The sequence below is a fragment of the Somniosus microcephalus genome, chromosome 24, assembly GCF_052327205.1.
Source record: "Somniosus microcephalus isolate GS21.2 chromosome 24, FLI_Smic_1.0, whole genome shotgun sequence".
Taxonomy (NCBI): domain Eukaryota; kingdom Metazoa; phylum Chordata; class Chondrichthyes; order Squaliformes; family Somniosidae; genus Somniosus; species Somniosus microcephalus.
This window is the reverse complement of record NC_141010.1, coordinates 16800255-16814796: the sequence shown is the minus strand read 5'-3', so window position 1 is coordinate 16814796 and position 14542 is coordinate 16800255. Positions and strand designations below refer to the sequence as shown.

Sequence of the window (14542 nt, the reverse complement as noted above, 5' to 3'; positions counted from 1 at the left end):
TGTGTCACATTTAAAAAAAAAGCATTAAGAAAAAAGGGAACTCTCCAGGAACAGATGCAGCCTCTTCATTGATTTCTGCATGAACGCGTCTAATGTTTATGTAACAACAATTAGACTGTAACTTTAAAGAGATACACCTACACTTTAGCAGAAGAATCATTTATTGTGTGTGACTTAGCATGAGCAGAGCCACAGAATATTTATTAGTAATAAAGACTTTCTAGCCTTAAAACAATACAGATGTGCCTTAGAACCCGAACTACATGGTATAATGTTGCTCTCTTTATAAAACATTGGGTCATCCAAATTACCGCACGCAACACCATAATCATGTATCATTCTTCCATTGTGTAATCTTAGTGTTGGGTGTATGTTAAAGAGTGCAGTGGGCTGCTAGGCAGTCAGCTGATGCTCATCGATCACCTTGAGTGTGTTCCAGTCTTGAAACATGTTCACACCATCATGTTATTCCGTATTTATTGCCCAATTGTGTCAATTGTTAGCTCTGAGTGTGGGTTTAAGCCTCACTCTAGGACTTAAGCACCTAATATACTCTGATACCAGTGCAGCACTGAGGGAGTTCAGTCTCGTTGGATGAGATGCGAAAACGGAGACCCTGTCTGCCTCCTCAGCTGAACGTAAAAGATCGCATCGTACTACAGTAAACTCTTTCTTATCCAGCACCTATGGGACCAGGATGGTGCCGGTTGATGAAAAATTCTGGATGACAGAGAGGTATACCTACCACGGTGCTGCTTTTTCCACTCACCATCACCACTGACTAACTCGGCCACCGCGGGAGACTCGGACTCAGCAAAACGAGTGTTGGATGGATTTGGCAAGATTACCGGTTATTGAGGTGGTGTTTTGAGATATATCTATTTTGCTGGTTATTAAAGTATTCCGGATGATAAAATGCCATTTAAACAAGAGTATACTGTATATGAAGAAGAGCGGGGAGTTGTCCTGGTCATTATTCATAATAATAATAATAATCAACTTTATTGTCATTGTTAGTGCACAAGTGCAGTACAACGAAATGTAGGCTTGCGGCTCCCGAGAGTGTACATTTAGATTCAGCCATTTAAACATTCAACATTCATTTGGCTTGTAATACATTAACATAACCATAATAAAGTGCATTGGCAGATGTGCAGGCTTTAGAGTTTATTTGTGGAGTTCAGTAGGATGACAGCCCTGGGAAAGAAGCTGTTCCTAAATCTGGTCATACGGGTGCGAATGCATCTGTAGCGTCTCCCAGATGGCAGGAGGGCGAACAGACACTGGCTGGGGTGGGTAGGGTCTTTGATGATGGTCCGTGACCTCCGTAAACAGCGTTTCTGGTATATGTGCTCTATGGTCGGTAGCCGGGTGCCGGTAATGCGTTGGGCAGTTTTGACTACCCGCTGCAGGGCTTTCCGGTCATAGTAGCTACAGCTGCCATACCATACTGTGATACAGTTCGTCAGGATGCTCTCTATTGTGCAGCGGTAAAAGTTAGAGAGGATCAGGGGTGACAGGTTACATCCCTTCAGCCTCCTTAGGAAATATAGGCGCTGCTGGGCCTTCTTCACCAGAGAGGAGGTATTGAGGGACCAGGAGAGGTCTTCCGTGATGTGGACTCCGAGGAACTTAAAGCTGTCCACCCTTTCCACCACAGCCCCATGGATGTGGATGGGGGTGTGACTTCCGCCTTTAGACTTCCTGAAGTCCACAATGATTTCTTTGGTTTTCTTGATGTTGAGGGCCAGGTTGTTATCGGCGCACCACTTCACGAGATGCTGGACCTCCTCCCTGTAGGCTGACTCATCGTTGTTGGTGATCTGGCCTACCACCGTGGTATCACCCGCAAACTTGATGATGGTGTTGGAACCATGAACAGCCACACAGTCGTGGGTGAAGAGGGAGTAGAGGAGGGGGCTCAGCACACATCCTTGTGGGGCCCCCGTGTTCAGGGTCGGGGGGGGGGAAGGTGTGGTTACCTAATTTGACAGACTGGGGTCTGTTTGTTAGGAAGTCCAGGGTCCAGTTGCAGAGGGAAGTGTTCAGGCCAAGAGTGTGGAGTTTGGTGGCCAGCTTGTTGGGGATGATAGTGTTGAATGCTGAGCTGTAGTCTATGAACAGCATTCTGATGTAGGTCTCTTTACCGTCTAAGTGATTCAGTGCAGAGTGTAGAGCAGTTGTGATTGCATCCTCCGTTGATCTGTTTGCACGATAGGCAAACTGGTGTTGGTCAAGAGAGGCGGGAACACTGGCTTTGATGTGAGCCAGGACCAGTCTCTCGAAACACTTCATTATGATGGGTGTGAGTGCGACAGGTCGATAGTCATTCAGACACGTCACAGCCGTTTGCTTTGGCACAGGAATAATGGTAGCGGTCTTGAAGCATGTAGGGACTACTGCCCGGGCCAATGACAGATTGAAGATGGCGGTGAAGACATCAGCCAGCTGATCAGCACATTCCTTGAGTACCCATCCAGGGATGCTATCAGGTCCAGCAGCCTTACATTCCTCCCTCAACCAACATCACCAAGAACAGGTGAATCTGATTTACCGTTTGTGGGACCTTGCTGTGTGCAAATTGCCTGCTGCATTTGCCTGACAACAGTGGCAGTACTTCAAAAAGTAGTTCATTGGATGTGACGCACTTTGAGATTTCTTGAGGGCATTAGAAGGCACTATATAAATGAGGTTCTTTCTAACAATTGTTATTTTAATATTATCTGTGAAATTAGTACTTTGAAAAGTTTCTGAATGTTTATATTGTTTCACCATGGCAAAATACAAATCCTAGGCAAATACTTTGATCAGCATCTTGAATGTTCTGAAATATACTGCTCCAGTCTATGAACTGAAATGATCTGGACTTAAGTTGAACTATTTGGGCTGTTCTCCTTTTTAAAAGGGACACTACCTAATTTGTCCATTTAAAAAACACATATTAAAACTGAAAGCATTTTCATCTTTATAGCATAGAAGTATATCGACATTTTTTGCTCGATTTTGTGTTCATCAAACTAAGGGATGAATCTGGGGAAAGGGAAATGCTCTCACTTTTGGCATGCTCTATTGCACCAGTGAGAATTTCCAATAGAAATGACAGACTTGCATTTCTATAGCGCCTTTTATGACCACCGGATGTCTCAAAGCGCTTTACAGCCAATTAAGTACTTTTGAAGTGTAGTCACTGTTGTGATGTGGGAAACGCAGCAGCCAATTTGCGCACAGCAAGCTCCCACAAACAGCAATGTGATAATGACCAGATAAACTCTTTTTTTGTTCTGTTGATTGAGGGGTAAATATTGGCCCAGGACACCGGGGAGAACTCCGCTGCTCTTCTTTGAAATAGTGCCCTGGGATCTTTTATGTCCACCTGAGAGAGCAGACGGGGCCTCGGTTTAACGCCTCATCTAAAAATGATACACTTCTGACAGTGCGGCACTCCCTCAGCACTGCACTGGAGTGTCAGCCTAGATTTTACATACTCAAGTCCCTTGGCGTGGGGACTATGAACCCATAACCTTCTAGACCCAGAGGTAGTGTGCTGCCCACTGAGCCACAGCTGACAATAGCCCAAGCTCACTGCCAGCTTTTGCTGATTACTGCTCAATTAGCAGCAGTTTGTGCTATGGACTTTCATCAACAAGGAGCTGGATTCAACTGCACCAAACTCATTCACTTGGGACTTCCAAACCATGAGGCAGGAGACATCATCCTAATAGTTGTAATTGCATTTGGAAAAAAAGAGCCAAAAGTGAATAGACAACATTCACCGTCACTGTGTAATTGGCACTTTAATATATGTTTTTATAAGCAGCAGGCCTTTCTGTGCATCTTATCAACTGGTGCAAGTAACCTACAGGCACTGGGCTATTCAGTTGTTTGGTATGACTTTTATGCTGATTCACCACATATGCTTTATGGTGGTTAAAGCAGACAGCAGCAATACTGCAGGAATTTATTTCATTTTAAAAGCTTTTATCCTGACTGGTTAGTTTAAAAAAAAAACAAAGCTAAACACTGAGCTCACTGCCACTGACTTTTTTTTATTTGTTCACGGGATGTGGGTGTCACTGGCAAGGCCAGCATTTATTGCCCATCCCTAATTGCCCTTGAGAAGGTGGCGGTGAGCTGCCTTCCTGAACCGTTGCAGTCCGTGAAGTGAAAGTACTCCCACGGCAGTGGTTTGGCATACCATTTCAGAGGGCAGTTAAGAGTCAACCACATTGCTGTGGGTCTGGAGTCACATATAAAAGAAAGAAAGACTTGCATTTATATAGCGCCTTTCACGACCACCGGACCGCTCAAAGCGCTTTACAGTCACTGTTGTAATGTGGGAAACGTGGCAGCCAATTTGCGCACAGCAAGCTCCCACAAACAGCAATGTGATAATGACCAGAATCTGTTTTTGTTCTGTTGGTTGAGGGATAAATATTGGCCGGGACACTGGGGATAACTCCCCTACTCTTCAAAATAGTGCCATGGGATCTTTTATGTCACCTGAGAGGGCAGATGGGGCCTCGGTTTAACGTCTCATCCAAAAGATGGCACCTCCGACAGTGCAGCACTCCCTCAGCACTGCACTGGAGTGTCAGCCTAGCTTTATGTGCTCAAGTCCCTGGATTGGGATATAGGCCAGACCGGGTAAGGATGGCAGATTTCCAGATGGGTTTTATACAACAATTCAGTAGTTTCATGGTCACCATTACTGATATTAGCTTTTTATTCCAGATTTTTTTATTTACTTAACTGAAAAATTTAAATTCCCCAGCTGCTGCACTGGAATTTGAACTTGTATCATTAGTCCAGGTCTCTGGATTACTAGTCCAGTAACATAACCACTATGCTATTGTACCCAATGCAAGCACAAAAAATTGGATATAACTTGTGGCAGCTTTCTCTCCCTTATCCTGCCCAACATTGATGGTGAGGAGATGCTGATTGGCCTTAGAGAAGGTTGAATGCCCGTATTTGGATGCATTGCAATAAAGTTCTGAAATAAAATATTAAAATAATAATCACATACCTACCAATATCTCACACGGGGAGGAGAGAACGAGACACCTGAACATTGCAAGTGTTTAGGAACCAAAATCACAGCTTATGCAGAAACATGTCACAAAGGACTGACATTTAACATCTACATTTTGCTACCAATGATTGACAAATTGGGAAAGGTAAATTTTGTAAATATTGGTGTCTGAAGCAATCACCAGTGATTTTTTTTTCTTTAGGGATTTGGGGTTTTATTTGTGCTAAAAGATAAAGGGAGTGAAATTGGTTTCCAGCAATAACACAAAACAGGTGCTAGTAAATTGGCAAATTGGAGGTCAATGGATACAAAAATTGGGCGGGATGTAAAACGGGCTGCCGCTTCACTATTACCCTTTCTGCGCTGTTGCTGAGGGCCAATTTCACCCCCAAATAGGTTTAGGACACCTGTAAAAGACTAAAGAGAAGAAACTTGAGGTCCCATACCAATCAAATGGCTGGCATGACTTGGATGGGACTGTTTATGGGTTTCTTGACTCCAGATTTCTTTTGACTTCCAAGTCTTAAACTACTCTCACCATGAGCCCAAGCTCTCTATGTCCCAGACAGTGTTTTCACTTGTCCAATTATCCAGGCAAATTTATAGCATGCTCAGGGATTGAACGGAGATCCTTCTTCAGTTTATTTCAAACAGCGGGCTTGTTGACATGACCTTACATGATCCTCCTTGTCTTCTCGAAGGCAGCAAAATAACATAACATAAACCTTAACTTATGCTTTAACTGCCAAACAAATTTATTGAGCGTAAAAGAACAAATGGATTGTAGCACTCGCAGTAGTTGTTAAGCTTGGCTAGCTCCTCACGTAGTAGGAAAATAATAAATAGTTTGCCATTGCCATGCTAAACTATGATAGAAACAATGGGGTCAATTTTCATTGACCCGTGGAGTCGGGATTGGAGGCGTGCTGGGGGTTGCAGTCCCGAATTCGGGGGTCCCGACACCATGTAAGTTTCAAAGGAGGCGGGTACCCGGCCCGCACTGGGACCCGCCTACCCGAGGCGGGAAGGGATTAGTGCCAATTAACTGCCTGTTAACAGGTAGTTAACAGGCAGTTTTTAGCCTAATCCCTATTTTAAAGCTTGAAGTGTGGGATTCCCGACGGCTCCAAACCACGCCAAGTTAGAGGAGTCGGGCCGTCGAGTTGAAGGACTTGGAGGGGTCGAGATGTCGGCGTTCAGGTGAGTGATGGGTGCATGACTGCAAAGGTAAGTGTGTTTGGTGTGTGTAAAGAAGTTTAAATTACCTGTACTTACCTTTACAGCCTTCCTTCCTCTAGGTTTCGGGAGTCCATCATCTAACCGGCACAGAAAGCAGAATGGCTGCGATCTGTCAAAAGTGACAGCCTATAGCTTTCTGTGCCGGTGAGATTTCTAACTGAGTCTGTGGAGAATGACTCAGGTTAGAAGTCAGACTGTCAGTGTTTGACAGCTTCAAACAGCTGTGAAACACTGATATTTCATCTGTCAAAACGTCTTGACAGATGAAATTTCAGTCTGTGATGTCACCTGTTGCTGGGTGGCCCTTAATTGGCCTGCTGAGCCCGCTGGGTGGGCTCAACAAGGTCAATCAAGTTAAAATCGCGTGGGTTGGCCTCATCTTGATGGAGGCGGGACTACAACCCCGAAAGTTGTAGTCCTGCCTCCTACCCGACTCCTGAATGAAAATCCTGCCCATTATTTCTGTGAGTAAAGCTGGCTTTTAACACCTGATGTAACATGGATATAATAAAAGCTAACAGCATCTCAGACAAAAATGTTTTATTTATGTCGTAGGAACTTTGTAAGCCCTGCACTTAAATTGTAGGAGTTGTCAGGTGAAAGAATTAAACTCCAAACATTGAGAGGAGACCCCAAATGTTTGCCAGTGGTTTGCTAATAATAAATTAACCTGTTAAATTCAAGTATTTCATTTCTGGTTGCATAATCTACCCATACCAATCCCAAAATCAAGACAAACTTTTCACACCAATATCTAAACAGTATTTCTTTTTCTGTGAAGTGCCAGTAAGAAAACTGCACTTAGACTAGACTTTATAATATAAAGTGTGCCAGTGTCACACAAAGGATATTGATTGGATTGGAATCCGTGATGCATTGAATTGTGCATGATTTCTGAAGGGAGTGGCTCGCTAGGCTAACTTTTTTTGTTAGATGTTTTCTTATGTTATTACAATGTTGGTTCACAAATGTCCTTTAGGGAAGGAAATCTGTGGGATTAGGCTGGATAGCTCTTTTTCGGCCGGCACAGACACGATGGGCCAAATGGCCTCCTTCTGTGCCCTAAATTTCTGTGATTCTATGATACTGGCCCATGGTCTTTATCCCTGCCATCAGAAAAATATCAAGTAAACTCTATAAAATAATGCTATAGAGAAGAAATTCTTTAGTAATAAAATCTACCTCTTTGACCAAGATTTTGGTCATCTGCCCTAATTTCTCCTTATGTGACTCGGTGTCAAATTTTGTTTTATTACACTCCTGTGAAGCACCTTGGGATGTTTTACTACGTTAAAGGCGCTATATAAATACAATTTGTTGCTGTTGTTGTAATCGATTGAGTACTTTTTGTAACAAAGTGTACAATATTATTGTATGTGTTTCTGAACACACACATACAGAGCTGGTGGTGCTCTGAGTAGACAACTGATGTTCCTCCTCTGTTGATGTCTCAGGAGTGGGAGCTCAGGAAATTAATGTAACGCTGCAGGGCTTGAATAATTCATGCTCATCTTGAAAGAGGAAACAAAAATAATCCAATGTCTCCCTTTAAGGTTGTCTAATGAGTTTTCTGATTGCCATTAATGTTGCAGCAGTGAACGCGAGCAAATCTCCTTGGCCTAGATTTTCCAATCGAACGGGATTGGTGGCGGAGCAGGATTTGTGCCCGCCCATCTCCGCGAGCGCTGACCCCGGAGGATCTCAGTGATAAGACTTGTTTAGGTTTCTTTTGGTGGGCTCCTACTAGCAGATCCAATGCTGTCTGGTCACCTGCCTCCAACTGGGGTTGGTGGAATGTGACTGCAGCACCTGGCCCAGCACATTGCAGCTAGCAGTGTTGGGACTGGGAATTTTTATTCAAATCGATCCCTCCCGAGTGCAATTGATCTCTCTTGCTCTTGTGGCAGCTGTGGCTCAGTGGGTAGCACGCTCGCCTCTGAGTCAGAAGGTTGTGGGTTCAAGTCCCGCTCCAGGGACTTGAGCACATAAAAAGCTAGGCTGACACTCCCAGTGCAGTGCTGAGGGAGTGCCGCACTGTCGGAGGTGCTATCTTTCGCATGAGATGTTAAACCGAGGCCCCGTCTGCTCTCTCAGGTGGATGTGAAATATCCCATTGGCACTATTTTGAAGAAGAGCAGGGGAGTTATCCCCGGTGTCCTGGCCAATATTTATCCCTCAACCAATATAACAAAAACAGATTATCTGGTCATTAGTGTTGTGTATGTACCTTTAAGAGAATAACTGGTCTCAGACTGCAGTACCGGCAGTGACTTCCCCTGTATAAAAGGCGCTAGAGAGCCTCTGTTGTTTAGTTTCGTTTATGCCTTTCACCAGTAAAGATCTGTTTGTTTTCTCTCCTGCTAGTCCATGTCTCAATCATTCACGGACTTAACACTGGCGACAAGTTAGAAACGAACTTACCTGCAACTCAGCAGCAGCTCCAACGACGTTGTTGAAGGTCGGAGCCAGAAGAAAGAAAAAAAAAAATTGGCCATTGAAACTCGAGAAACGGGCGTCGACCGTCAATCATCGATTTCAAAACTTGCAGGAGAGACTGTCCAGAGCCAGGCTGGGTTCCTCGGTCTGTGGTTTCCCAGCTAATCGGGCTGGTGGCAGGTAGTGCTCTGATCCTTCCTGGGCTGCGGCGGGCTGAAGCTCGATCGGGTGGCTTTTCAACGGGGCCGGGCAGCGAGTCGGGAAGCAAAGAGAGAGAGAGAGAGAGGGTGGAGCACACAGGGCGCGGCCGGTGTTTCGAAGCTGGGCAGCGTTCGGACCTCAGAAGAGGGAGGGAAGTGTCCCAGAGGGTCCGCTCCACGACGGGAAAATAATAAAAGAAAAAGAATACGCGCAAGAAACCGTGGAAAGCAGCGCTAACAACAGCGGGGAAGAAGGAAAAGCGCGGGAGGCGCCATTTTGTTAAATCGGAGAAGAAGGCAAAGCGCGGGAGGCGCCATTTTAGATTTGCAAGATGCCGAAGACTGGCTGTATCACTACTTTTGATAATACATTAGAGGACTGGACCACGTATGTGAAAGAGTCGAGGTATATTTCGAGGCAAACGATATAGCGGAGGGGAAAAAGGCATCGCTATTGTTAAACTTAATGGGCGCTAGAACGTACGGCCTATTGCGGGACCTGATTACTCCAGCCAAACTGAAGGCGAAGAGTTTTAACGAAATTGTTGCTGTTCTACAGGAGCACTTAAATCCTGCACCGCTGTTGATAGCAGAAAGATTTAAATTCCACAGGAGAACTCAGCACAGAGATGAGAGCAATGCTGAGTATCTTACAGAACTACGCAAGCTATCAAAGCACTGCCAGTTCGGAGCAGGACTGGCAGATACCCTACGGGACAAATTTGTCTGTGGACTCCTGAGTGAAGGAACACAGAAGAAGTTACTCGCAGAAAAAGAGCTGACGCTAGATAAGGCTTTCAGCGTGGCAGTATCGTATGAAGCAGCAGCCAGGGGAGCTGCAGTAATTCAACAAAAACCACAGGAATATGGCACCCACGAAATGACATGGGGATTTGCAAAATGTTATCGCTGCGGCAGAACTAACCATGACCAGAAGGACTGCTGGTCCAAAGACAAAATATGCAGACAATGCGGGAAGATTGGACACTTTGCACGAGTTTGTAGGTCTGGGAAGAAGACCAGCGACAACAAAAAGGCTACTAAGGAACCGTACAAGAACATACAAAAGATGACGGACAGTAGTTCCGAAGACCAGATGAGCGATAGTGAATCCGGAAACAGAAGACTAAGCTGTCTCAAACTTCACAATGTAATCACAAAAGAGGATCACCGAACCATTTGGGTCACTCTCACGATAGCAGGGTCCCAAGTTAAAATGGAATTGGATACAGGATCAGCGCTAACCGTCATGAATCGACGAGACTACGAGCGGCTATTTTCACACATACCCTTGAGAGAGACATCCATCGTCTTGACGACGTATACGGGGCAAAAAGTATACCCCAGAGGAAAAATAAGGGTGCCTGTCGAATACAATGGCAAGAAAATACGGAAATTCTATCTCTACATACTGCCAAATGGTGGACCACCGTTATTGGGACGGGAATGGATCAGGAAGATAAACTTAGATTGGCATTCCATTCATGCAATGACAGTGGACGGTAAAAAAGATGAAGACGTCACTCCTGGACGATTGTCAACAATCTTAGCTAACGCCAAAGAGGTATTTCAACAAGAACTGGGCACGCTTAAAGGCGTAACCGCCTCGATAAAAATAGAAGAGAATGCAGTTCCCAAGTTTTTCAAAGCGAGACCGGTACCATATGCAATTCGCCCAGCCGTCGAGGCAGAGCTGGAGAATCTGGAGAAGGCGGGCGTGTTGTCTAAGGTCGACTGGAGCGAGTGGGCGACACCCATCGTTCCTGTCATGAAGAAAACGTTAACCAATAAGTCCGGAGAGCCAAGGAAGATTCGCATCTGTGGGGATTTCAAGGTAATAAAGGTTCTAAATTGGGGGAAGGCCGATTTTAATAGGATAAGGCAGGATCTGGCCAAAATGGACTGGGATCAGCTACTTGTAGGAAAATCCGCATCGGAGCAATGGGAGGCTTTCAGAAGGGAGATTGAGAACATACAATGGCAACATGTTCCCGTAAAGGTCAAGGGTGGTTCCAAAAACCACAGGGAACCTTGGATGTCAGGGGATATACGGGAATGGATTAGGAAAAAAAGGAGGGCTTTTGGTAGATACAAAAGGCTAAAGACGGAGGAAGCCCTAGAGGAGTACAAAAAGTGCAGGGGGATACTTAAAAAAGAAATTAGGAGATCAAGGAGGGGCCATGAAATAACACTGGCAAGCAAAATAAAGGAAAATCCGAAGATGTTTTATAAGTATATTAAGGGTAAGAGGATAACTAGGGAAAAAATAGGGCCCATTAGGGACAAAAGTGGCAATCTGTGTGTGGAGCCGGAAGATGTAGGAGGGGTTCTGAATGAATTTTTTGCGTCTGTTTTCACTATGGAGAAGGACGATGTAGACATAGAAATAGGGCGGGGGGACTGTGATATGCTCGAACATATTAACATCGAGCGGGGGGAGGTATTGGCGGTTTTAGCTGGCCTAAAAATGGATAAATCCCCAGGCCCGGATGAAATGTATCCCAGGCTGCTGTGTGAGGCAAAGGAGGAGATTGCGGGGGCTCTAACACATATATTCAGGACCTCTCTGGCCACAGGGGATGTGCCAGAGGACTGGAGAACCGCTAATGTAGTACCATTATTCAAGAAGGGTAGTAGGGAAAAACCGGGGAACTACAGGCCAGTGAGCCTAACATCAGTGGTAGGAAAATTATTGGAAAAAATCCTGAGGGACAAAATGTGTCTCCACTTGGAGAGGCAAGGATTAATCAGGGATAGTCAACATGGCTTTGTCAAGGGAAGATCATGTCTGACTAATTTGATTGAATTTTTTGAGGGGGTGACTAGGTGTGTGGATGAGGGTAACGCAGTGGATGTGGTATACATGGATTTCAGTAAGGCCTTCGATAAAGTCCCGCACAGGAGACTGGTCAAGAAGGTAAGAGCCCATGGAATCCAGGGTGCCTTGGCACATTGGATACAAAACTGGCTTAGTGGCAGAAGGCAGAGGGTGATGGTCGAAGGTTGTTTTTGTGACTGGAAGCCTGTGGCCAGTGGGGTACCACAGGGATCGGTGCTGGGTCCCTTGCTGTTTGTGGTCTACATTAATGACTTGGATATGAATGTAAAGGGTATGATCAGTAAGTTCGCGGATGATACAAAAATTGGTAGGGTGGTAAATAGCGAGGAGGGTAGCCTCAGTCTGCAGGACGATATAGATGGGTTGGTCAGATGGGCGGAACAGTGGCAAATGGAATTTAACCCGGAAAAGTGCGAGGTGATGCACTTTGGGGGGACTAACAAGGCAAAGGAATACACAATGAATGGAAAGACCCTAGGCAAGACGGAGGGTCAGAGGGATCTGGGTGTGCAAGTACACAGATCCCTGAAGGCGGCGGAACAGGTGGATAAGGTGGTAAAAAAGGCATATGGGATACTTGCCTTCATTAGCCGAGGCATTGAATATAAGAGCAAGGAGGTTATGATGGAGCTGTATAAAACACTGGTTAGGCCACAGCTGGAATATTGTGTGCAGTTCTGGTCGCCACACTACAGGAAGGATGTGATCGCGTTAGAGAGGGTGCAGAGGAGGTTCACCAGGATGTTACCAGGGCTGGAGCGCTTCAGCTATGAAGAGAGACTGGGCAGGTTGGGTTTGTTTTCCTTGGAGCTGAGGAGGCTGAGGGGGGACATGATTGAGGTGTACAAAATTATGAGGGGCATAGATAGGATGGATGCTGAGGAGCTTTTTCCCTTAGTAGAGGGGTCGATAACTAGGGGGCATAGATTCAAGGTAAAGGGCGGGAGGTTTAGAGGGGATTTGAGAAAGAACTTTTTCACCCAGAGGGTGGTTGGAGTCTGGAACTCACTGCCTGAAAGGGTTGTGGAGGCAGAAACCCTCACAACATTTAAGAAGCATATGGATGTGCACTTGAAATGCCATAACATACAAGGCTACGGGCCAAATGCTGGAATATGGGATTAGATTAGACAGGGCTTGATGGCCGGCGCGGACACGATGGGCCGAAGGGCCTCTATCCGTGCTGTATTACTCTATGACTCTATGACTCTATGTAACGGTGAACCCTGTCCTTCGCACAGTACAATATCCTCTTCCAAGGATAGAAGACATCTTCGCCTCGCTGTCTGGAGGGAAGTGTTTTACAAAAATTGACCTAGCACAAGCATATTTGCAGATGGAGGTTGAAGAGTCCTCTAGGAAGTATCTCACGATAAACACTCACAAAGGTCTTTACCAGTATCATCGATTGGTATTCGGAGTAGCATCGGCTCCGGCGATATGGCAAAGAGCGATGGAACAAGTCCTGCAAGGGATTCCGGGGACTCAGTGTTACTTGGACGACATCCTTGTAACAGGTGAAGATGACAGTGAACACCTTAACAACCTAGAACAGGTGCTCACTAGACTACGGGAACATGGGCTGCGAGCCAACCGCCCCAAGTGCGAATTTTTTAAGAAACAGATATCGTATTGTGGCCACGTGATTGATGAAGAGGGGTTACATAAGTCCCCTGACAAAATTGAAGCGGTTGTTAAGGCCCCAGCGCCTGAAAATGTGTCGCAGCTGAGGTCATTCCTCGGGTTGGTGAATTATTATCATAAGTTTTTGCCGAATTTGTCGACAATTCTGCACCCACTGAACGCCCTGCTACGAACGGGGGTAGCATGGAAATGGAGCGATGATTGTAAGCGTGCTTTTCAGAAGAGTAAGGACTTAATCACTTCAAAGGAAGTATTGGCTCACTACAACCCAGCACTGCCAATCAGGCTGGCGTGTGATGCATCTCCCTACGGCATTGGGGCGGTACTGTCACATAAATTCCTTGATGGTTCGGAGAGGCTGATAGCTTTTGCGTCACACTCGTTAACTTCTGCCGAACGTAACTACGCCCAGATTGACAGAGAGGCCCTCAGCCTAGCGTGGGGGTTGAAGAAGTTCAATCAATATCTGCACGGTCAAAAATTTACTCTACTAACCGATCATCAACCTCGTCTCCATTTTCAACCCTCAGAAGGGCGTACCGATAATGACAGCACAACGGCTGCAGAGATGGTCCCTTTTCCTAGGGGCACACCAATATGACATCGAGTACAAAGGAACTAAACAGCATGGAAATGCTGATGGATTGTCACGTCTACCGTTGCCGACGGTGGAAGAAGACGACCTTGCAGTGGATCCAATGGAGTTATTCCACTCGACCATAGTCGAATGTCTCCCTGTGACGAATGCTAACATAGAAAAGGAAACACGGAAATGACCCGACACTATCACGGGTCTATGATTTAACGGTGAAGGGATGGCCAGCACATGGCGAACCACTGCTGCCAGCATTCTCGCCGAGAAGAGAACAGCTGTCAGTGTGCAGAGGAACCTTGATGTGTGGATCCAGAGTAGTAATTCCACCTAAGTTGACGGATAGAGTGCTCAATGAGCTTCATGAGGGTCATCTGGGTGGGGTAAAAAGGAAGAGCTTAGCCAGAGCGTTTGTGTGGTGGCCGGGAATCGATAGAGAAATCGAAGAGATGACCAAGAGCTGTGCAGGATGCCAGAAGGTCCAAAACGCCCCACCACAAGCTCCTCTGCATCCATGGGAGTGGCCCTCATCTCCATGGCAAAGGGTGCACATTGATTTT

At 45.8% G+C, this 14542-nt stretch overlaps 1 protein-coding gene across 2 annotated transcripts in view; it reads right to left on the bottom strand.

Annotated features, from left to right (window-relative positions):
- Positions 1–14542, bottom strand: part of LOC147101093 (tumor necrosis factor receptor superfamily member 16-like) — a 200384-nt gene that overhangs the window by 164167 nt on the left and 21675 nt on the right. The window lies entirely within an intron of this gene.